Source organism: Cynocephalus volans, chromosome 5, assembly GCF_027409185.1.
Source record: "Cynocephalus volans isolate mCynVol1 chromosome 5, mCynVol1.pri, whole genome shotgun sequence".
NCBI lineage: Eukaryota > Metazoa > Chordata > Mammalia > Dermoptera > Cynocephalidae > Cynocephalus > Cynocephalus volans.
This window is the reverse complement of record NC_084464.1, coordinates 20,387,456-20,410,950: the sequence shown is the minus strand read 5'-3', so window position 1 is coordinate 20,410,950 and position 23,495 is coordinate 20,387,456. Positions and strand designations below refer to the sequence as shown.

Sequence of the window (23,495 nt, the reverse complement as noted above, 5' to 3'; positions counted from 1 at the left end):
TCTCATGGTGTGGTTTTAATTTGCAGTTCCCCGATGACTAGTGATGCTGAGCATTTTTTCACAAATCTGTTGGCCATTTGTATGTCTTCTTTTAAGAAATGTGCATCTCTTGCCCATTTTTTAATAGGATTGTTTGCTTTCTTTCTATAGAGTTGTTTGAGTTTCTTATATATTTTGAACAGAAATATTTTTTCCCAATTTATAGGTTGTCTATTTACTCTGTTAATTGCTTCCTTTGTTGTGCAGAAACTTTTTATTTCGATGTAATCCCATTTGTCTATTTTTGCTTTTGTTGTCTGTACTTTTGGGGGTAAATCTAAAAACTCGTGACCCAGACCAACATTGCAGAGTTCTTTTTCCTATGTTTTCTTCTAATTATTCTGTAGTTTTAGGTCATATGTTTAAGTCTTTAATCCATTTTGAATTGATTTTTCTGTATGGTGTGAGATTAGGAGCCAACTTCATTCTTTATGTAAGTACCCAGTTTTCCTAACACCATTTATTGAAGAGGCTCTCCTTTTTCCCATTGTGTATTCTTGGCACCTTTGTCAAAAATCAATTGACCATACATGCATGAATTCATTTCTGGGCTCTCTATTCTGTTCCATTGGCTGGTGAGTCTATTTTTATGCCAGTGCCATGTTGTTTTAATTACTATCACTTTGTGGTATAATTTGAAATCAGGTAGTATCATGTCTCCAGCTTTGTTCTTTTTGCTCATGACTGCCTTGGCTTTTTGGAGTTTCTTTCGGTTTCATATACACTTTAGGATTGTTTTCTCTAATTTTATTTTTAAAAAGAACATTGGAATTTTGATAGGGGTTGCATTGAATCTAAACATTACTTGGGGTTGAATGGACATTTTAACAATATTAATTCTTCTCATCCATGAAGATGGATATTTTTCCATTTATTTGTCTCTTCAATTTATTTCATTAATGTTTCAGTTTTCAGTGTACAGATCTTTCACTGCCTTGGATGAATTTATCCCTAATTTTTTTTTCTAGCTATTATAAATGGGATTGTTCACTTGAAAATTTTGCTGTTAATGCATAGCAATGCTACCAATTTTTGTGTGTTGATTTTGCACCCTGCAGCTTTATTGTATTCACTTATTAGTTCTAACAGATTTTTGTTGGGATTTTTAGGGTTTTCTCTATATAAAATCATGTCATCAACAAACAGTGACAATTTCACTTCCTCCCTTCCTATTTCAATGCCTTTTATTTCTTTGTCTTACCTAATTGCTCTGGCAAGGGCCTCTAATACTATGTTGCCTAGAAATGGCAAGAGTGGGCATTTTTGTCTCATTCTGGATCTTAGAGAAAAGGGTTTCAATTTATTACCATTGAGTATAATGTTAGCTGTGGGATTATCTTATACGGTCTTGATTGTGCTGAGGTACATTCCTTCTAAACCTAGTTTGTTGGGAGTTTTTATCATGAAAGGACGTCGAATTTTGTCAAATGTTTTTTCTGCATCTAATGAGATGGTCATACGGTTTTTGTCCTTCATTGATTTGTGTATGTTGAGCCATCTTTGCATCTCAGGGATATATCCTACTCGATCATGGTGGGATTTTAATGCATTGTTGAATTTAGTTTGTTAGTATTTTGTTGAGGATTTTTGTATCTATGCTCCACAATAAAATTTTAAAATACTTAGACCTGAATGATAATAAAAACACCTGGTAATGTATTAATAATTGATAACATATGAAAATATGATAATGATAATCAAAACCTGTAGGGCACAGCCAAAATAGTGGTTCAAGAGATGTTTATGGCTATAAACACCTATGCTGGAGAATAACAAAGCTTTAAATTACTGAGTTAATTGTTCTTCATCTTAATAAACAAAAGAATAAGCCAAAAATAATAAATAAAAGGAAAGAGACAATAAAAACATGAGTGGAAATTAACAAAATAGGAAACAAAGTTATAAAACAGCATATCAACAGTCAAAAGTTGACTTGTTAAAAAAAAAAAAAACCAAGAAACTGTTGAACACTAACAAAGAGAGAAGAGGAAACATAAATAAAAAATATTGTGAATGAAAACAACTGACAATCTACCAAAAAACAAAAAACTTCAGATAAAAAATTAAGCAATATGTCCAAGTTCATATCAGAGTTATTCACAATAGCTAAATAGTAGAAGCAACCCAAGCACTCATCAACAGGTGAATGGATAAGCAAAATGCGGTATGTACATATAACAGAATATTATCCAATCTTAAAAAGGAAGAAAACTCTAATATATCCTATGACATGGATGAACCTTAAGGACATTATGCTAAACTAAATAAGCCAGTCACAAAAAGACAAATGTGTATAATTCCATTTATATGAGGTACCTAGGGTAGTCAAAATCAGAGACACAAAGTACAATGTAGTTGCCAGAGACTGAGGGGGAATTAGGGGGGTTATTGTTTAATGGTTCTAGAATTTCAGTTTTACAAGATGAAAAGAGTTATGGAGGTGTGTGGTTGTGATGGTTGCACAAAACTCTAAATGTATTTAATTCCACTGAACTGTACACTTGAAAAGGGTTAAGATGGTAAGTTTAGTTATGTCTATGTTACCATAATAAAAAACTGGAGAAAAAAAAGTTTAAGTGATAATTAAATAATGCTATCAACAACGATTTGCTAATAATTTTGAAAATTTAGTTAAAGTGAATAAACTAGGAAAAAATATAACTTACTAGACCAACTCAGGAAGAAATAAAAACAGTAAATAGTCTTGTAAGTGTTAAAGAAATTGAAGCTGTGACTTAAAATCTTCCCACAAATACAAGGGACCTGATTTTACAGGTGATATTTTTTCAAATTTTAAGTAATAGATTATCCCAATTTTATGCAAATACACCCAGAAAATAGAATAGGGAGCATATTCCCCAGCTTGCTTGTGAGGCCAGCATAGCCCCAACACTAAAACAACACAAAGGCATTTTAGGAAAAGAAAAACTCATGCCATTCCATTTTAAATATAAATGTAAATATCCTTTAAAATATTAGTAAATCTAACTAACTTAAAAACATATTTAAAAGATAATACACCTTGACAAAATTGGTTTTATCCCAAGTATAGAAGGATAAATTAATACTTTAAAGTCCAAAAAACATAATTCACCCTATTAAGAGATTAATAGAAAAAAACATAATTTTTCACTAAATACAGGGAAAGAATTTGATGAAATTCAACACCCATTCTTAATAAATTCTTATTAAGTTAGTAATAAACAGGAACTTTATAAAGAATATTTTTACATCTAGAGAAAATATAATCCTATATTATCTTTCTAATTGTAGAGTAGTTACAACTACCACTTACATTACAGATTGTATTGGAAGTAAAATAAACCAAGAAAAGAATTTAGACTCATAAGGAGTTGTAGATGATATTGGTCCTTTAAATAGGCAGCCTAGAAGAATCTACAGATAAATTACTAGAATAGGAGAACTTAGTAAAGTAGCTGGATATAAGATAATCTAAAATATATCAGGAAACAACCAGACAATATAAAAAGAGGACAGCATTTATAATAGTATCAGAGAATATCTACAAATACATCTAACAAAACACATGCAGGACCCTAAGAGGGCAATTTTAAAACTTTATTAGATATTTTTAATGAATTAAATAAATGGAGAGATCGATAGATTTGAACATAAAATAAACAAAATTATATTCTTATTCTTCAACATAGTTTTCAAGAAAAGTGAAAAAGAAAGTTGAAAATTGAGAGAAGATATTTCTATTACTCAGCTCCAACAAACAATTATACAGAGAAAATAAAAAGACTGTTTCAAATCAATGGAAAAAGCACAACTTATTGAAAAACAAACAAATGCTTAAATAGGCATTTCGCAGAAGCAATGCATGGCCAAGAATCATAAGATGACTTTAATCATAGAAATGAAAACTAAAACCACAGTGGGATACCATTTTATAGTTAATTAACTGGTGAAATATTTAAAAGTCTGACAAAATCAAGTATTGGAAAAGACATGAATCCACATAATCATGTTGCTTCTGGAATTGATGTGATAAATTGGTGCAACCACTTTGAACAACACTTTGATAATATTTCCTAAATTTAATCATTTATAAACCCTATAACCCACCATTTTCACTCCTAATTATATACCTAAAAGAAATTTCTGAGCATGTAATACAAGAAAGACATACAAGAAAATTCATATTGTCACTGTTCCTTATTGGGTGGAAACTACCCAAATGCTTATCAATGGGAGAATGGATGAACCAAGGGCAGAATGGTTACAGGATAACATATTATAAGCAGATGAAGTAAATAAACTGTATTAACTTGCAATAATACAAATAAATATTAGCAATTTCATGTTAAGTGGGAAAGTAACTCCCAAAGCTTGCATAGATCTTGATATCATCTTTATAGAGTCCAAAATAACTAAAATCAAAATAGACTTTTTAGGACTACATAGGAGTGAAATAAAAGAATTAAAAATAAAGCAAGAAAAGGATGAATACAGGATTCATGGTAATGTTTGTCTCAGATGGAGGAAACCAGAAAATTTGAAGGGATGGGGGAAACCATATGATTACTTATCATCAGTGGCTGAGGTTTTATTTGCATTGGTGGTTTTGTGAATGCTCATTACGTTATTAAAAATAACTGAATAAATTCCAATGATGAAAGTGAGTGATGTATCAAAGATAGAATTAATACAGTTCTGTGCACCTAAGGCCCACAGAGAGTTTAAAAAATAGAGGAAAAAAAATGTTTAAAGGCAATTTGGTGAAGATATCACATGTGAGGTCACTTGCTGAGAATAAAGGAAACATTGAAAGAGTAAAATCAAATAAATAAATAAATAAGTTAAAAGTAAATAAATAACAGCTGTGAAAGGTGTTTCACCATCATTTTGGGGTCACATGTACAAGATGTTTGCATGATTCACAACCCCAGTGAGTCATTCTCGCCCTTCATGATCAAACCAGTTAGCGTGAAAATGCTCTGTTCTATTATAAAGAGATATTGTTAGGCTGAACTCTTGTTTCTAGGGCAGCTTCTACTAGAAGGCAGTTGCTAAATGTTTCTAAAGGGAACCAGCTGTGGGAAAACTATTAATTAGCCCCAGTCATTATATGCAGATTAAATGGCTTAACTCACTACAGAAGGCAGATAAGAAGAGTTGTAATGATGTTCTCTTGAGATGGTAAGAAAAACATATAAGGTTTTCATTGTTCCCAGTGGACTAGAAAGAGATTTCTGGCTAAAAGAAAGCTGAAACGCCAAACGAGAGAAATACTGATAAGACAGTATATTCCTTGGTTTGGGGAAGGAACAGAGAGACTATCCCTGAAGGGTGAGGTAAACGGTCAACTGAGAAATATATTTCAAAAGACTTTAGAATCCCAGCTCACAAAACTAAGCTTTGGAAATTGGTAGAACACTAACAACCAAAATCAAATTTGAGGGGTGTTGCAAAACATAAGTTGATATTTAGAATGATTACAGTAAGGGTTAGTCAGAAATCACTACATACAAATGTATCATATAGTCGGGTTTTTTTGTTTTTTTCTATAAAAAAAAATTCTAAACCATCCATCTCAAACTTTTCTACCACTGAAACTAAGAGGAGTGACCTTGAACCTCTAGGCATCCCAGGGCATGGCAGTGGCTTACCACAAGCAAGATTTTTATTTGAAGCCCCATTTTTAATCTTAAAAATGTATACAAATTTTACATACTGCTATGTATATATTCAGGTTTGTTTCAAAGGGAAAAAATTTTAAATAATTTACTCTTAAGCAAAATCTAATGGTTTGGGTGTGTCATGCTTATCCATAGTCTCACATCCTCTGGCTTATGAACACATAATAGGGTCTTTTAAAAAGGTTGTGAAAAAATAGAATTCAAAGAGAAAAGGAATTTTTCCATTTTGAGAAGAATTGCTATAATTATCCTTTCTTGACTCAAATTTTGCCTGGATTTGATTATTTAGTAAAAATATGTATTTCTGATATGTACTTAGAAATTCAAAAACCTAATTCTCAGAAGATTTGAAGAGAAATGAAACAAGTGTCCAAATTCAGAACTTGGTTCTTCTGTTTGCTTTGTGTGCCCATTCATGTTATCATCTGTAAAATGAGGATATTAATACCAATCCCTGGCAGAGACCTGTCTACCTATTCACCAGATCCTTTTCCTTCTTTCTGAGAGTGTAGCTAGACTACATTTCCCAGGTTCCTACATGGCCAGATATGGCCATGTGACTGAGTTCTGGCCAAAGGAATAAGACATGGGAAAAATTGATGCCTCTTCTAGCCTGGAAGATAAAACAAAAATTAAAAAGCAAAAATAAAACAAAGAAACAAACTCTGAGTGATCACCCTTTTTCTCTTCTCCCTTTTCTACAACCATTTTCCACACCTGAGACCACCTTGGAAGCCACGTGTTAAAACTGAATGATCCCCATCAGCTAAGGTCCTTGAATGTCTTCACGGCGAAGAACCTCCTGATCCCAGTCCCCATAGACTGGATTTTTCCTTTGCAGGAAATAAAGGTGTAGTGTTAAACCACAGGGATCATCTATTGCAGAAGATTAAGCATTGCTTATACTAATACATACCTCCCAAAACCGTGGTGAGGAGTGAGTGAGATCATTCACATGAAGTAATTGTCACCTAGTGTCATGAAACATGCACTTCTGTGAATTTGAGGCCATGGGACTCTGGAACTATGCTGCCTCCTCCTATCAATCTATTTCTTAAATTGCAGGGTAATGTTAACCACAAATAACAAAGTCATGGAATCAAGCTGTCACAAATTGGCCACCACGTTCCTAAGGCATTTGAAGTGTGTGTATTGACAGGAAAAAGCAAGAAAGAATGATGACAAAACAGGAGAAATAAACAAGAGTTGAAAGGTAATATTCAAATGTGTATTTGGAACAAACCTGGTGTGGGTCAAAAAGGTTGGGAGGAAGAGAAGGGGCTTTTGCTAAGGACTGTTATATGTAAGTGTAAGGAATAAGCAATTTACATCTGTTTTCTCATTCTTTCTCAATATCCTAAAGGTAATCCTAAAGATACATATTATTTTCTTCATATATAATTAAGAATTGATGCTCTAAGAAGTGAGATCTCACAGTTTGTAGGCAACAGAGCTAGGATTCAACCTTGAGTTGGACTGGTTCTAATGTCCTTGCTCTTTCTGATGGAAGCATTTAACCTTTGACACCTCTGATTCTATGCTGAAATTGAGCCAAACCATGATGCTTATGGGACAGGATGCCTGTGATGAAACAAGTCACTAATGAAAGAGGTAAATGCCATGCAAACACAGAGGTCATTTGAAATGGGCTCTCTGAAATGAAAGCTGGACTCATACAGATCCACCTTCAAGGGGGCTTGGTTTAAATGACCAAATGCTGGAGAAGAAAGGCATTAAAGGAAGCACCTTTCTGTTGGGCTTGCAAAACCTGAGGTTCATGAATTCATGAGCAGATTAAAGAGAAAAAAAGAGGGTTTTGGACTGCAGCCTCAGGAGCTTCCTGCATTTCTCAGGCCAGAAGGTTGGTTTTTCCAATTGTGGAATTATGCTAGTCTATCCACCCTCACTCGTAGTTTTCAATTAATCTGCAGTAATGAATTCAAGTCCAAAATGCATTTACTAATTGAGGTGCCTGCAGGGCAGGTCATCTCCTCTCTCCTATCTGACAGGCAGCTCTCCCCATTGTGCCAAGGTAAAGTAGGATAGCAGGGCCCCTGCCTCACTTAGCCCCTACTGTAGCTGCCTCTGTCTAAGGGGAATGCCAAATGGACAGGAAAGGAGCTGCCTGGGAGAGAATGACTCATAATATTAAGTCAGATAGAAATTGCTACTTGGGGCACAATCTTTGACTTTTCCTTCTAAGTGAAAGCTCATGACTGTCTGGCCACAATATCTCCGTGGCCCTTGGCAGCTGTTATATAATGGTAAGGGCATTAAACTCAGACTAGGAAGTTCTTGATATGGAACCCAGACTGTTGTTTATAAGTAGGTTGACTCTGGAAAGTTACTACCTCCCTCTCAGTTTGCTCACCTGGAAAGTGAAACTAGGAGAACTGACCTCAGGGCAGTAGTGAAAAGTAAACGAATGTCATCAGAACTCATCACAGTTTCTTATTCTGTCCTGAGGGTCATGGTCAGTCTGGGCATGGGAGATGGCACCCTAAGGAAAATATGCGTTTACCAGTGGGTGTCAAATGTGCAGGTACAAAGAGTGCGGGTGGGTGGCCTGGGAGACAGGAGTCTACTGGCAGGAGGTGAGTTGGAGGTGAAGGCACTGGAGAAGCTGCAGGACTGGACAGCTGAGATACTCACTGCAGGAAGTGAGTAGCCACGGCTGGGGAAGAGAAGTCAGGCAAGAGTAAGGAAAGAAGAGTATAGTAGGTACTGTGCGTGGAGATGGGCTAGAGAACTCTCCCAAACCCATTTAAAGCCCCAAGATTTGTTTTCTCTTTTTCTCTTTGGCACAAAGGGTCTGACAGAACTAGCTCCCAGACAAACTCTATTGGTCTCTGGCCAGGCAGGGAAGGGGAATCAGGTAGACTTAGATGGATGGCAGCATCTGCAAGGGACCAGTCCCCAAGGACTGCAGCCCGGGCCATCTGCCTTAAGATAGTACTGCCCTGGGGGCTGAGAATTTTAAAAGAAAAAAGAAATGAACGCTTTTTCAGAACCCCTGGGAAGTAGAGGAACTACCCCAATCCCTGAGCTCAGACTCCCAGATTTCCCCAGATTGGAAATGCAGACCATAGAAGGGAAGGTTCTGGGAATTTGCTTTGGCTTCAATTCTAGGAAGGGTGAGACTATAAGACAGAACTGAAATCTGGCCCAGGATCTGGGAGTGAGTGAGGACATCCCGGTGGAGGATGCTTCCTTGGAGACTGATGGTGGGTCAGGAGAGAGAAGTGTTCAGTGCCCTCAGGTGGTATTGCCTCTGCTGCCAGAGACATTGTGCCTGATGCTGGGACAGTCCCTGTCCACTGTCCAGGGACAGCACATTCTGGTGGTCTCCTCCCTGCTGCTGGAAGAGGGTTGAAGTCATGCAGGCTATGTTGCTGAAGCTGGATTGCTCTCTGTGGACATCTCAGGCTGTAGGTTATCTACTTCTGGATTTACCATGCTTGAAATGAGGAATCAATATCTTTAAAAAGCACCTGTCCCAAGAAAGACAGTTCAGATACTATAGAGCATCAAAGAGGAAGAGATGGCAGGGCGCAGGGGGCAGGGGGCAGGAAGGGTGTTTTGACTCTCCTGATAGCCTTACGTCTCAAACATCTGGGCAGGTATTAAAGAATATTGGCTGCTCTTCATTCATTCAACAAATATTTATTGAATGCCCTTTATGACAGTTTCTCTGGCATATATATGCCATGAAAAAGAGAGACAAATTTACTGCCCTCAGAGATCTGCAAAAACAGATATTAAACCAGGAATTACAAAAGATTGTGAGTGACATTTTCAAGCATACTGACACCAGGCAATGATGACATGTCACAGACGTAGGATGAGAAAGTGATCTTAAACATCATTACAAACTCTGATTTCACGAATAAGGAAAGCAAGTCTTTGAAAGGGGAATTTAGTTAATTTAATGCTGATGCGAAGTGTTGAAGGTGCTTTCAGGAGCTGCCATCTGGCTCGCTCCATCCTTGAGAACCAGGGAGGAGATGGGAACTCCTGAGTCTGGCTCTCATCTCTTCCAAAAAACCTTTACCAATTATGCCAGCCTGAAACAATTTCTCCCTTCTCTAAAGTCAAAGCTCTTGGCCAGCTTGCTGAGACCCAACATGCATGTCTGGACAGATATGTGATAAGACACAGCTCTTCCATGAAGAGCTGTTAGGCTCCCTATATCTTGCCAACCGTAGGAACTCCAGATACTCAACTCCCAAGTAGAGTCTCATCCCACTATAGAATAAGGAATTACATTATCCTCAGGTGAACTGTGAGCAGCCCTCAGTCATAGGCCAGAGATCTTCTTTGACGTAATCTTGCTACTGGACTCCCACTCTAAACTTGAACTTTCTCCTCTCTGAGACTGGGCTCCAGCTTTTGTTCTTTAAAGTCATACCTTGTTCCCCATAACCTAAGACTCGGTTCCATTGACTATGCCCTGGCCCAGAACCGAAGGGCTAAATTTCCCTCCCCTCAACTCCCACCTCCTGTGTATGGTTACCTGTTGCCTCCTGCCTGCCCTTACTAGAGCTGACCATCACCAGTCTGGACCTTTGCACTAAGGGTCAGCTCTCTGAGGCTTGTCTGCTATGCCCCAACCTCAGTCTCTGCTTGAATTTCTGGTTAAATAACTCATGTGTCACCTGTTCTTTACCCTCATCCACTAATCTACTGGTTTCAGACTCAAGTTGCAATTGATTTCCATAGATAGCTTTTCCTCCAGTTACACATCCAGGGGTGGCTGGTTGGCTCAATGGGTAAGAGTGCCACCTTATAACTAACGCCAGCCACCAAGGAAAAGAAAAAAAACAAGTACAGATCCATAGTTAACACCAACCCTTCATCAGAGTCCCAGTTCTAGATTCTTACCAACACGCTCTTCTAGGACAAGGCTGAGACATGGTCTTCATGTTATATCCAGGTTCTCACACCCAAGAGTGCTCAGTGGGTCTTTGATTGATGGGTCGGTTCTTCCCATGTGGGTACACTTCCCAAGGTGTCAATCTCTAGCTGCTGAGATGACGGCACAGGGGCCTGATGGCCATGTCTCCCCAACCCGCCCAGCCTGGGCCACTGTCCTCAACTCCAAGTCCGGGCCAAGGATGAAGCTTTCAACCCTTCGCAGCTCGCATCTCGGTTGCTCAGAAGTCACTAGGATGTTGTCAGCACTCTAGAGGAATTAAAAAAAATAAATAAGACTTCTCAGGTTTAGCATTTTTCACCTAGATCCCTGCCGTGCCCCCCTTTCCCCTTCTATTTATCTTCTCCTCTCCTCCCCCTTCCACCTCACTACCTGTGAGGAAAAAATAATAACAAATAGGAAGGCTAATTCTAAGTCTGTGCAGGCCCAGCATGTATCCTGGCCCGCCTTTAGTTCTGTTATTTTCTCCTGTGTCCGGCTTTGACAAGACTGATGACATTTACATTTTCCAAAAGCTTCAATAAAAGGCACTTTAGCTGCAATCACCTTCATCTAATTTCCCCAGTCAAAAAATTTTTTTTTATTTTTTGCTTAAATCACACAACAGAACTAAGGCCTGAGCTGTTCTGACAATTTGTCATCAAATACGGTTCAGCCCAAATGGGCTGTCTTGAAAACCAAGGACAAATGAGAAAAAAAAAATGGACTAAATGGCCTGAAAATGAAGTGGAATGGCTGGAGGGAGAGAGGAGATTGACAGGAGCCAATTTGATAAAGTTCTAGAACAGGTGGCTCGGTATGGTTTGGGGCCCAGAACTTCCTCCAGAGAAGTAAAGGTGTTCTGGGGCTGATCGCACCATTGCACATGGGAACCTTCATGCCAGACAGGGAAGGCAGATGGCAAGGGTCTCCCAGCCTACAGGACAGAACCCAAGGGGAAGGCACAAATAAGTACCTTTCTTTCCCACCATAACTATGGACAGTAGTAGGATATTGTCCTGGGGAAACTAAGGCCCAGATTTTTTGCTCATAGCTGCACAGTGACTCAAAACATGGAGGAAAGGCACTAGATGAAACATTGCCTCCATTTCTTAAATAAATGGACATATTAAAGAATTACCTACATACAGAAAAGAACTCAAATTACAAGGCCTCATCTAAATAAATTTTCACAAGGTGAACTCACTCATGTAAACACCACCGAGATCAAGGAAAAGAACATTCCAAGAAGCTCTGCTCACACTCCATCCTACTCACCAACTCCCTGAAAGGCATTAGTATCTTCATTTCCAAAACTAGGCATCAGTTCTGCCTACTTTTGAACTTTATATAAATGGAATCATGTATATAACATGTTCCTTTCTGTATCTAATTTATGTTGTTAGATATGGCAATGTCATTCATTTTTGTTGTTGTATGGCATTCCATTGTTCGATTATATCACAATTATTTATCCATCATTCTATTGATAGACAGTTATTTCCAGTTTGGGGCTCTTGTAAATAATGCTACTAAGAACATTCTTTCTGTCTCAGTGCACATAAACATTCACTTCTGTTTGAGCACATACCTCAGAGCAGAATTGCATGCTCATGGGGTATGTGTACAGTCAGCTTTAATAGACACTGCCAAGCAATTTTCCAAAGTGGTTGTACCAATTTATTCTCCCACCAGCAGAATATGAGAGTTCCAGTTGTTCCACATTCCCAACAACACTTGGTGTTTATTTTAGTCACTTTGGTAAGTTTATATGGTTTTAATTTGCATTTTTTCTGATTACTAAAGGTTGGCACCTTTTCATATGTTACTGATCATTTATTTGTACATCATTCGTTAAGTCTTTTGCCTATTTTTCCTCCTAGGTGATCTGTCTTCTCTCATTGATTTGTAGGAGTTCTTCATATATTCTGGATACAGGTTCTTTGTTGTTTATATGCATCCAGGCAGAAGATGTGATGTGTCATTTGCAAAGTTCATACCACCAACCTCAACTCCTTACTCTTTCTCCCACCCATCTCCCAACTTTATTTTAGAGCTGAATTCACTTGTCTCATTCTGTCTATGATCAGCCCAGGCTCCCACTAATATTTCTTATCCTTCCTCACCTCCATGTGGCCTGAATACGGGTACCCAAGCAGCACACCCAGATGCAATGTGGCTATTGGCAGACAGATGCCAATTCACCCAGTCCTTGTGCTCTAGCCCTGAGCTGCACAGTGACCTTAACATAGTCCCAGGGGTCACCCAGGACTGTGAGCTCAATAAGGACTGGGGGAAGGGCACTTGGTATAGAGCATTTGTTTCATAAGTGAAAAGGCTAGTGTTCTGGCTGGAAATCAGGAGACAAGGACCTTGTCTCAGTACTGCCTATGGTGACTAGGCCATTTTGGTTTGCCTAGGATTGCCCAGGTTTTAGCTTTTAAAGTCCTGCATCCTGGAAAGCCCCTCAGTGCTTGGAAAACCCCTCAGTGCCAGGGCAATTGGTCACCCTGTTACTGCAGCCTCCTAAATAGCTGTGTGTCTTGGAGAAAAACACTCTCTTTCCCTGGGCTACAAAACTTTCATCTGTAAGTTGAGTTGGGAGTATACAACAGGAGATTGATGAATTGCCTGAGGAGGAATCCCAAAGGGCAATACTAAGGAAACTCAAAATGATGGATAAAAATTAGATAAAAAGAAATAAATTTGAGGACATGTATGAGAAATTCAACAAAGAGATAAAAACAATAAAAACAATCAAGCAGAAATCCTAGAATTGAAAAATTCATTCAAAAAAATAGAAAATACAACAAAGAGCATAAACAGCAAGCTAGAACAAGCAAAAGAAAGAATCTCTGAACTACAAGACAGGCTTTTTGAAATACAGTTGGACCAAAAAGAAAATAAAAGAATTTAAAAAATAATGAAAACCTGCAAAATCTTTATGGTAATCTTAAGCATACAAACATCTGTATTATAGTTGTACCAGAAGGGGAAGAGAAAGAAAAAAGCATTGAAAGCCTATTTAATGAAATGATAGCTGAAAACCTCCCAAATATTTGGAAAGATATGGTCTTACAGATCCAAGAAACTCAAAGGTCTCCAAACAAATTGAACCCAAACAGGACTTCCCTGAGATACATCATAGTCAAAATTATCAAAAGTCAAAGACAAATAAATAATTCTAAAAACAGCAAGAGAAAACCATCAAATCACCTATAGGGGCGGCCCCACCAGGCTAACATAAGACTTCTCAACAGAAACCCTACAGGCCAGAAGAGAATGGGATGACATATTCGAAGTACTAAAAAAAGGAAAAAATGCCAACTAAGAATACTATATCCAGCAAAACTTTCCTTCAGAAGTGAAGGAGAAATAGTACCTCTCCCAGACAATCAAAAACCGTGGGAATTCACTACCACATGACAAGCCCTTCAACAAATCCTCAAGGAGGTCCTACATCTGGAATAAAAAGAGAAAGATATGTCATCACAAATACATGAGAAGGAATAAAAACTGCTAGTAGAACCAATACATAAATGAGAAAGAGAAAGAAAATGCATTTTATCATTACAAAAAAAACACCCAATAGCAAAGACAAGCAATAAAAGGGAAAGAAAGGAACATAAGAAATATAAAACAAATATAGAGAAATTAACAAAATGGCAGGAAGAAGGCTTTGCCTTTCAGTAACAACCCAGAACATAAATGGACTAAATTCCCCACTTAAATGATATAGACTGGATTCCCAGCCCGGCCGAGTGCACACGGACCAGAGAGGCGCCCTGCTGGAGAGGCCCAAGATCCATGGAGACCATGCGCCCTGCGGTGACAGCATGTGACTGAGCAGGTGGGCCTTACCACTGCTGGATTCCATCCCTAGCCCGGCTGAGTACACACTGACCAGAGAGGTACCCCACTGGAGAGGCCTGAGTCACACAGAGGCCATGCACCCCTCAGCACCAGCATGCAACTGAGCAGGTAGGCCTCGCTGCTGCCAGACCCCATCCCCAGCCCAGCCAAGTGGATGCTGACCAGAGAGTCACCTACCTGAAGAGGCCCGAGATCCGTGGAGACCATGCACCCTCTGGCACCAGTGCGCAACCAAGCAGGTAGGCCTCACTGCTGCCAGACCCCATCCCCAGCCCAGCCGACTGCACACCAACCAGAGAGGCATCCCCCCTAGAGGCCCGAGTCCAGTGGAGACCATGCGCCCCTTGGCACCAGCATGTGACCTAGCAGGAAGGCCTTGCAACCCCCAGAACCCATCCGCAGCCCAGCAGAGTGTGCGCTGACCAGAGAGACACCCCCCCAGAGAGGCCCAAGACCCAAGGCAACCACACGCCTGAGGCACCAGCAGGCAACCGAGCAGACACTGAGGCAGCCATGCCAAATTGGGTCAAATGACATATGAGTCCAGCAGGATCCTGGCCAGACAATAGTGTCGAACCAGTGGACTGTGAAATCCCCTGCCACAATGACTGAACATCAAAAGAAAGATACCAGAAATATGAAAAATCAAGAAAGCACACCACCAAAGGGTAAAAACTCTCAAGCTCTAGATCCTATAGAACAAGAAGCCCTTGAAATGTCTGACAAGAAATGTCAAGTGATAATTCTAAGGAAACCAAATGAGATACAAGAAAACTCAGCTAGACAACATGATGAAAGGAGGAAAAGTATACAGGACCTGAAAGAAGAAATGTACAAGGAAATCAATGGCCCTGAAAAAAGAATGTAGCAGAGCTTGCCGAGCTGAAGAATTCATTCAACAAAATAGAAAACACAACAGAGAGTTTAGCCAGCAGGCTTGAAGAAGCAGAAGAGAGAACTTCCAACTTTGAAGATGGGCTGTTTGAAAAAACACAGGCAGACCAAAAAAAAAAAAGAATTAAAAACATTGAAGAAAATCTAAGAGAGATATCAGACAACGTTAAGCTCTCAAATATCAAAGTCATGGGTATTCCAGAAAGTGAGGAAAAAGGAGATAGCATTGAAAACATATTCAACAAAATAGTGGCAGAAAACTTCCCAGGTAAAGGAAAAGACACGGATCTTCAGATCCAGGAAGCTCAAAAATCCCCAAATGTATTCAACCCAAAAAGGTCTTCTCCAAGACATGTTGTAGTCAAATTGGCAAAACTGAAAGACAAAGAGAGAATCTTAAAAGCTGCAAGAGAGAAGCATCAAATCACCTATAAGGGAGCCCCAATCAGGCTAACATCAGACTTTTCATCACAAACCCTAAAAGGCAGAAAGGAATGGGATGATATAGTCAAAATACTAAAAGACAGAGATTGCCAGCCAAGAACACTCTACCCCACAAGGCTATCCTTCCAAAATGAAGGGCAAATAGTACATTCTCAAAGAAACAAAAACTGCAGGAGTTCACCACCACATGACCACCCTTACAAGAAATTCTCAAGGGAGTACTGGGCTTGGTTCCTGAAAAATAACTACCACTGCCATAAAAACTCAAGAAAAATAAAAACCCACTAGTAAAATAAAAACACCAACAATGAAGAGAAAAAAAAGTTTATCTATAACCCAAGAAACCAACAAATACAGAAGACAAACAGTAAATCAGGAAGAAAGGAACAAAAGACACTTAAGACATCCAAACAAAAATCAGTAAAATGCTAGGAGTAAATCAACACTTTTTGATAACAACTCTTAATGTAAAAGGATTAAATTCTCCAATCATAAGACACAGACTGGCTGACTGGATTAAAAAGGAGGACCCAACTATATGCTGCCTTCAAGAGACCAACCTCACCTATAAAGACTCATACAGACTAAGAGTGAAAGGATAGAAAAGATTTATCACGCAAACAGAAATAAAAATCGAGCTGGAGTAGCTATTCTTATATCTGATAAAATAGACTTTAAACTAAAAATTATAAAAAGAGATAACAAGGGCCACTACATAATGATAAAAGGATTCATCCATCAAGAACACATAACAATCATAAATATATACACACCCAATGTCGGAGCAGCCAGATTTATAAAGCAACTCTATTAGACTTAAAGAAGGAAATAGACACTAATACCATAATAGAAGGGGACCTGAACACCCCACTGTCAATATTAGACAGATCATCTAGGCAAAGAATCAGCAGAGAAACACAAGATCTAAACAACACCCTAGACCAATTGGACTTGGCAGGTATCTACAGAACATTCCATCCAACAACCTCAGAATATTCATTCTTCTCATCAGCACATGGATCATTCTCCAGGATAGATCACATGTTAGGTCACAAATCAAGTCTCAAAAAATTTTTTTAAAAAATGGAATTATTTTTTAAAAATAATTTTAAAAAAATAATTCCATGTATTTTTCCAGACCACAAAGGATTAAAATTAGAAATCAGTAACAAACGAAATTCTGGAAACTATACAAACACATGGAAATTAAACAGTAATCTACTTAATGACATATGAGTCCAAGAAGAAATCAAACAGGAAATCAAAACATTTGTTGAAACTAATGAAAACAATGGTACATCATATCAAAACCTGTGGGATACTGCAAAAGCAGTGCTAAGGGGGAAATTTATTGCATAAAATGCTCACCTCAGAAGAATGGAAAGATGGCAAGTGAACAACCTAACACTTCACCTTAAAGAACTAGAAAAACAAGAACAATCCAAACCTAAAGTTAGCAGATGGAAAGAAATCATTAAGATCAGAGCAGAACTTAATGAAATTGAAACCCAAAAAACAATACAAAAGAGCAATGAATCAAAAAGTTGGTTTCTTGAAAAGATAAATAACATTGACAAACCATTAGCATGGCTAACAAAAAAAAGAGGAGAGAAGATTCAAATAACAAAAATTAGTAATGAAAAAGGTGATATTACAAATGATTCATCTGAAATACAAGGAATCATTCGAGACTACTATAAGCAACTATACACCAACAAATTTGAAAATCTGGAGGAATTGGATAAATTTCTGGACACACACAAGCTCCCAAAACTGAACCGTGAAGACATAGAAAATTTGAACAGACCAATAACAATAAAGGAGATTGAAGCTGTTATCAGAAGGCTCCCAACAAAGAAAAGCCCAGGACCAGGTGGATTCACAGCAGAATTTTACCAAACATTCAAAGAGGAATTGACACCGATTCTTTACAAACTATTCCAAAAGATGGAAACAGACGCAAATCTCCCAAACTCATTCTATGATGCAAACATCATCCTGATACCAAAACCAGGTAAAGACATAACCAAAAAGGAAAACTACAGGCCGATATCCTTGATGAATATAGATGCAAAAATCCTCACTAAAATAGTAACAAACAGAATACAGCAACACATAAGTAAAATTATTCACCATGATCAAGTGGGATTCATCCCAGGGATGCAAGGTTGGTTCAACATATGCAAATCAATAAATGTGATATACCATATTAATAAAATCAAACATAAGAACCATATGATCATCTCTATAGATGCTGAAAAAGCATTTGATAAAATTCAGCATTCATTGATGACAAAAGACCCTCGGTAAGTCAGGTATAGATGGAAAGTATCTCAACATAATTAAAGCCATATATGACAAACCCACTGCCAATATCATCCTGAATGGGGAAAAGCTGAAAGCTTTTCCTTTAAGAACAGGAACTAGACAAGGATGCCCACTCTCACCACTCCTATTCAACATAGTGTTGGAAGTACTAGCCAGAGCAATCAGAGAAGAGAAGGAAATAAAGGGCATCCAGATTGGAAAAGATGAAGTCAAACTGTCCCTGTTTGCAGATGACATGATCCTATATATCAAACAGCCTAAAGCCTCTACAAAAAAACTCATGGAGGTGATAAATGATTTCAGTACAGTAGCAGGATACAAAATCAACACCCCCAAATCAGTAGCATTTCTATTCTCCAATAGTGAACATGCAGAAAGAGAAATCAAAAAAGCCTGCCCATTTACAATAGCCACCAAAAAAATAAAATACTTAGGAATTGAGTTAACCAAGGATGTGAAAAATCTCTATAACAAGAACTACAAACCACTGCTGAGAGAAATTAGAGAGGATACAAGAGAATGGAATGATATCCCATGCTCTTGGATTGGAAGAATCAACATAGTGAAAATGTCCATACTACCCAAAGTGATAAACAAATTCAATGCAATGCCCATCAGAATTCCAATGACATTTTTCTCAGAAATGGAAAGAACTATCCAGACATTTATATGGAATAACAAAAGACCGTGCATAGCCAAAGCAATGCTGAGCAAAAAAAATAAAGCTGGAGGTATAATACTACCTGACTTTAAACTATACTACAAAGCTATAATAACCAAAACAGTATGGTACTGGCATAAAAACAGACACACTGATCAATGGAATAGAATAGAGAATCCAGAAATCAACCCACACACCTACAGTCATCTAATCTTTGACAAAGGCACCAAGCCTATACACTGGGGAAGAGACTGCCTCTTTAGCAAATGGTGCTAGGAGAACTGGATACCAATATGCAGGAGAATGAAACTAGACCCATACCTTTCAACATACACTAAAGTCAACTCAAAATGGATTAAAGAATTAAATATACACCCTGAAACAATAAAACTTCTTAAAGAAAACATAGGAGAAACACTTCAGAAAATAGGACTGGACACAGACTTCATGAATATGACCCCAAAAGAACGGGCAACCAAAGGAAAAATAAACAAATGGGATTATAGCAAACTAAAGAGCTTCTGCACAGCAAAAGAAACAATTAACAGAGTTAAAAGACAACCAACAGAGTGGGAGAAAATATTTGCAAAATATACATCTGACAAAGGATTAATATCCAGAATATACAAGGAACTCACACAACTTTACAAGCAGAAAACAAGCAACCCAATTAAAAAATGGGCAAAAGAGCTAAGTAGGCATTTCTCTAAGGAAGATATACAAATGGCCAACAGACATATGAAAGAATGTTCAACATCACTCAGCATCCAGGAAATGCAAATCAAAACTACACTGAGATACCATCTCACCCCAGTTAGGATGGCTAAAATCCAAAAGACTCTGAATGATAAATGCTGGTGAGGTTGCGGAGAAAAAGGAACTCTCATACATTGTTGGTGGAACTGCAAAATGGTGCAGCCTCTATGGAAAATGGTATGGAGGTTCCTCAAACAATTGCAGATAGATCTACCATATGACCCAGCTATCCCACTGCTGGGAATATACCCAGAGGAATGGAAATCATCAAGTCGAAGGTATACCTGTTCCCCAATGTTCATCACAGCACTCTTTACAATAGCCAAGAGTTGGAACCAGCCCAAATGTCCATCATCAGATGAGTGGATACGCAAAATGTGGTATATCTATGCAATGGAATACTACTCAGTTATACAAAAGAATGAAATACTGCCATTTGCAACAACATGGATGGACCTTGAGAGAATTATATTAAGTGAAACAAGTCAGGCACAGAAAGAGAAATACCACATGTTCTCACTTATTGGTGGGAGATAAAAATAAATAAATAAATTCACACACACACTTACACTCACACACACACACACACACACACACACACACACACACACACACAAAAAACCGGGGGTGAGAAGAAGACATAACAATTACAATTACTTGAAGTTGACATGACAAGCATACAGAAAGGACATTGTTGGGTGGGAGGGGGGAGAGGGAGGAGGGAGGGAGGTTTTGGTAATGGGCCACAATAATCAACCACATTGTATATCAACAAAATAAAATTTAAAAATAAAAGAAAAAGTATAACTGGATACTATGTGTGTTTATATGAAATATGAGTACTACTTTGATTTTTAAGAAATTATAACAGAAAAGTGGTGGCTATGTCATAGCCGGTTCTTCCTCAGTGTTAAGAAAAGAGAACTAATTAATTTAAATCTATCTCTTAAGTGATAAATCTGTATATAGCAAAGTATGACACATTGAAAAGATCCGAAGAACTCATGGAGGAAATTAGTTTTTTAGAATAAAGACATACCTGTCTTTCATTAATTGATAGAGGTTTTCTTTTATATATTCAAATATAAAATAAAGATGGTCATTTTCTCTGATAACATCTTTCAGTTTAATCACATTGGCATGATTAAGTTTCTTCAGAGACTGCAAAACAACAAAGCATTGAAATTTTTAAAGAAAAATTTTAGAAGTTGGTCAAATCTCATCAATGATAAATACCTTAAGTAATTTTCCATTTCTTCTGGATTCATTAACAAATTACATTTTAATATCTACATAATCTAAAAACATCTTAGAACATCTATTGAAAGCAAGCAGTAATTGTTTTAAGTAATGAATGTTAAGTGCAAAATAAACCAAGTCAGCAATAGCTACGGAACATTTCAATCTGTTGCTTCTTCTCTCCGTCTGTGAGATAGGTCTAACTTTTGTCTGACTTAACCATGTGAATTCCATAGAAGTCTCCAAAAGTTTACACAAGTCATACAACATAAAATATTTTAAAAGTGACATGCAGCAATTAAAAAAATTCTTTCCTTTGATAATATGAATTAAAATGCTCTTTGAAAAGTGAGAGTAAACTTTCAAATATGAGGGTATAATTATTTTCTGTTCTCCACTAACATCAGAACAAGAAGAAATGAGAAATTACTTTAGGAAGATAAAGGAAAAATATAAACACAGGTATCTTTGGAATGCTTCCCACAGAGAACAGAATCATGTCCCTGGCTACAGTCCTCAGGTGTGAGGTAGAGTTAAGGCCTTCTCAGGTTCTGTTCATCTTTAGCATTTAACCTTAACTTCTCTCAAGTTCAAACATTCGTCCCAAGAATAGAACTTTCTCTTCATCCTGAAATAAATAAGGACAAGTTTAGTGTACAGGAACTGAGGATCTGAAGATACAAATCACACTGGTGGCTTTCTTACTCTATTATCGGTTCCCTTTGAGCAAACTATGAAAAAGAAAAACCAAATAGGCCCTACTGTTTTCATTTAGTATTGTAATCTCCTATTGAGATGTTCTAGATGATCCTTAGAAAGCTTAGAGGTAGAATAATTCTTATACTGCAGAGCCTCTATGAGGGTGTACTACACAGGTAAGGAAACGAATAAACATTTGGCAGCTCAACATAACGCTCAAGAGCATGGGCTGCAAAAATCAGCCTGGATTCAAATCCCTGTCCAGCTGCCCACTGATTGTATGACCTTGGACAAGTACCCTAATGGCCTCTCTGTGTTTCAAATTCCTCAGCTAGCCATAAAGTAGAAACTACTGCATAAGAAAAGCTTATTGTAAACCGCTTAGCTCAGCACTCAGTACATGTTCTTACTTTTACCAACATCTCTGATCAACTATAATAAGACTTGAAGGCAACACTGCTATTATTTCTAAAATACACTTAGTGAATCAGAATTTCATTTGTAGTCACTCAGGTACTAGAAATTTATGAAGAAGCTTGATGAAATTGAGGGTTTTCTGGCTTACCAAAGGCTATTTTTCAGTGCTATAGATTTATAAATGTCTTGCTAAAATGAAAAAGGTAAATCTAGCACAATGATGAATTTAAAATAAAATAGAAGTCAATGCAAATAAAGCTATACAAGTAGTATAATGAAATGCTCACATCCATCCAAAACTGTACATACAATCTATGATTCTTAAAAAGTAATTTCAGAATTTAAAAAGTATCCAAGCTTTTAGAAGCCAGATAAAAATATATTCAAGTAGCTTTTCACAATTCAGTAATTGAAACTTTTAGCCTACTTAAAATCTGTACTTGCTTCATCCATACTTACTAATATGCTACTTTCCAGAAATTACCACTTCTCATCAATACTTCCCTAAGGTGAGGTATGTATCTATCTGCAAAAACCACAGAGATTTCCTTACAAAATAGTTATCTCAAAGACAAACCAATTTCCTAGAATAACTTAAAAAAGGCCTTTTGGGTTCCTGGCCATCTTCTTTTATTTATTAATTCATCCAACATCAGCTACACGTCACGGCAATGAACAAATCAGATATGGTCACCATGGTGCTCCTCATCTAACAGAGGAAGTAGACTTTAGATTGGTTAATACAAAACAGATGGACAAATTAGTTATAAGAACCCTAAGCTAGAATAACAAGGGGATCTTTTAAAGACTTAATGGACAGTCCTTTCACTAAGGCAGCACTTCAGCTGCGACCTGAAAGATACAAAGTGCCTGCATGTGAAGACAGAAAAAGGTTTCAAGGCAGACAGAAACATCTAGAAAGACCTGGCTGGTCAGAGGAAATGAAAGGTCACTTCAGGCTGATCCTTATTTCTTTAATACCCTAAACTAATTTGCATGGCTATACCCAACTACTCGTCATAAGAAAATGATAGTACCTTTTCCAGTCACCTTTCTTGCTCTGCTTTTTCTCCATAGCATTTACCACCTTCTAACAATGCTATATAATATACTTATTTTTTCGTTTAGCCCTTCTCCCCTCCTGCCACACATAAGCTCCTTGAAGACACTTCCATAAGCCTAGACCAGTTTTTGGCACATGGTAGGTGCCCAATAAATATCTGCTAAATGACTGGGTGGATTTCTATACCCACAGGTGGGCTCATGAGGACCTGCCACCCACATGGCAGACTCAGAAATGGAATTGCCTCTCAAGTCCTCCAAGGGCTTAACAAATATTTAACTTAATGAGGTGAGGGAATCTTACAACCATCCTCTAATGAATTGTATGTTATGGCTTTTTTTAAAAATGGCAAAAGGTTTCTTACCAGTGCCGTACATTAAAGTTTTCCAAAGGAAATTTTCAAAAAGGAACCTTTTACTTTGTCCGTCATCGCAGTGTTCTTCCAGCTTCTAACCACTTAGCCTCCGACTCACCCTAGAGTTCTGACTGCATTTCTAGATGGCTCCA

At 37.7% G+C, this 23,495-nt stretch overlaps 1 long non-coding RNA gene across 1 annotated transcript; it reads right to left on the bottom strand.

The window, feature by feature from the left end:
- Positions 1-10,146: 10,146 nt before the first annotated feature.
- On the bottom strand, positions 10,147-21,437 carry LOC134377826 (uncharacterized). The gene is made up of 3 exons (XR_010023579.1): positions 21,383-21,437; positions 20,610-20,731; positions 10,147-10,884 (listed from the first exon to the last, which is right to left on the bottom strand). It is a non-coding gene; the product is annotated as an uncharacterized LOC134377826 (long non-coding RNA).
- Between the last annotated feature and the right edge of the window lie 2,058 nt (positions 21,438-23,495).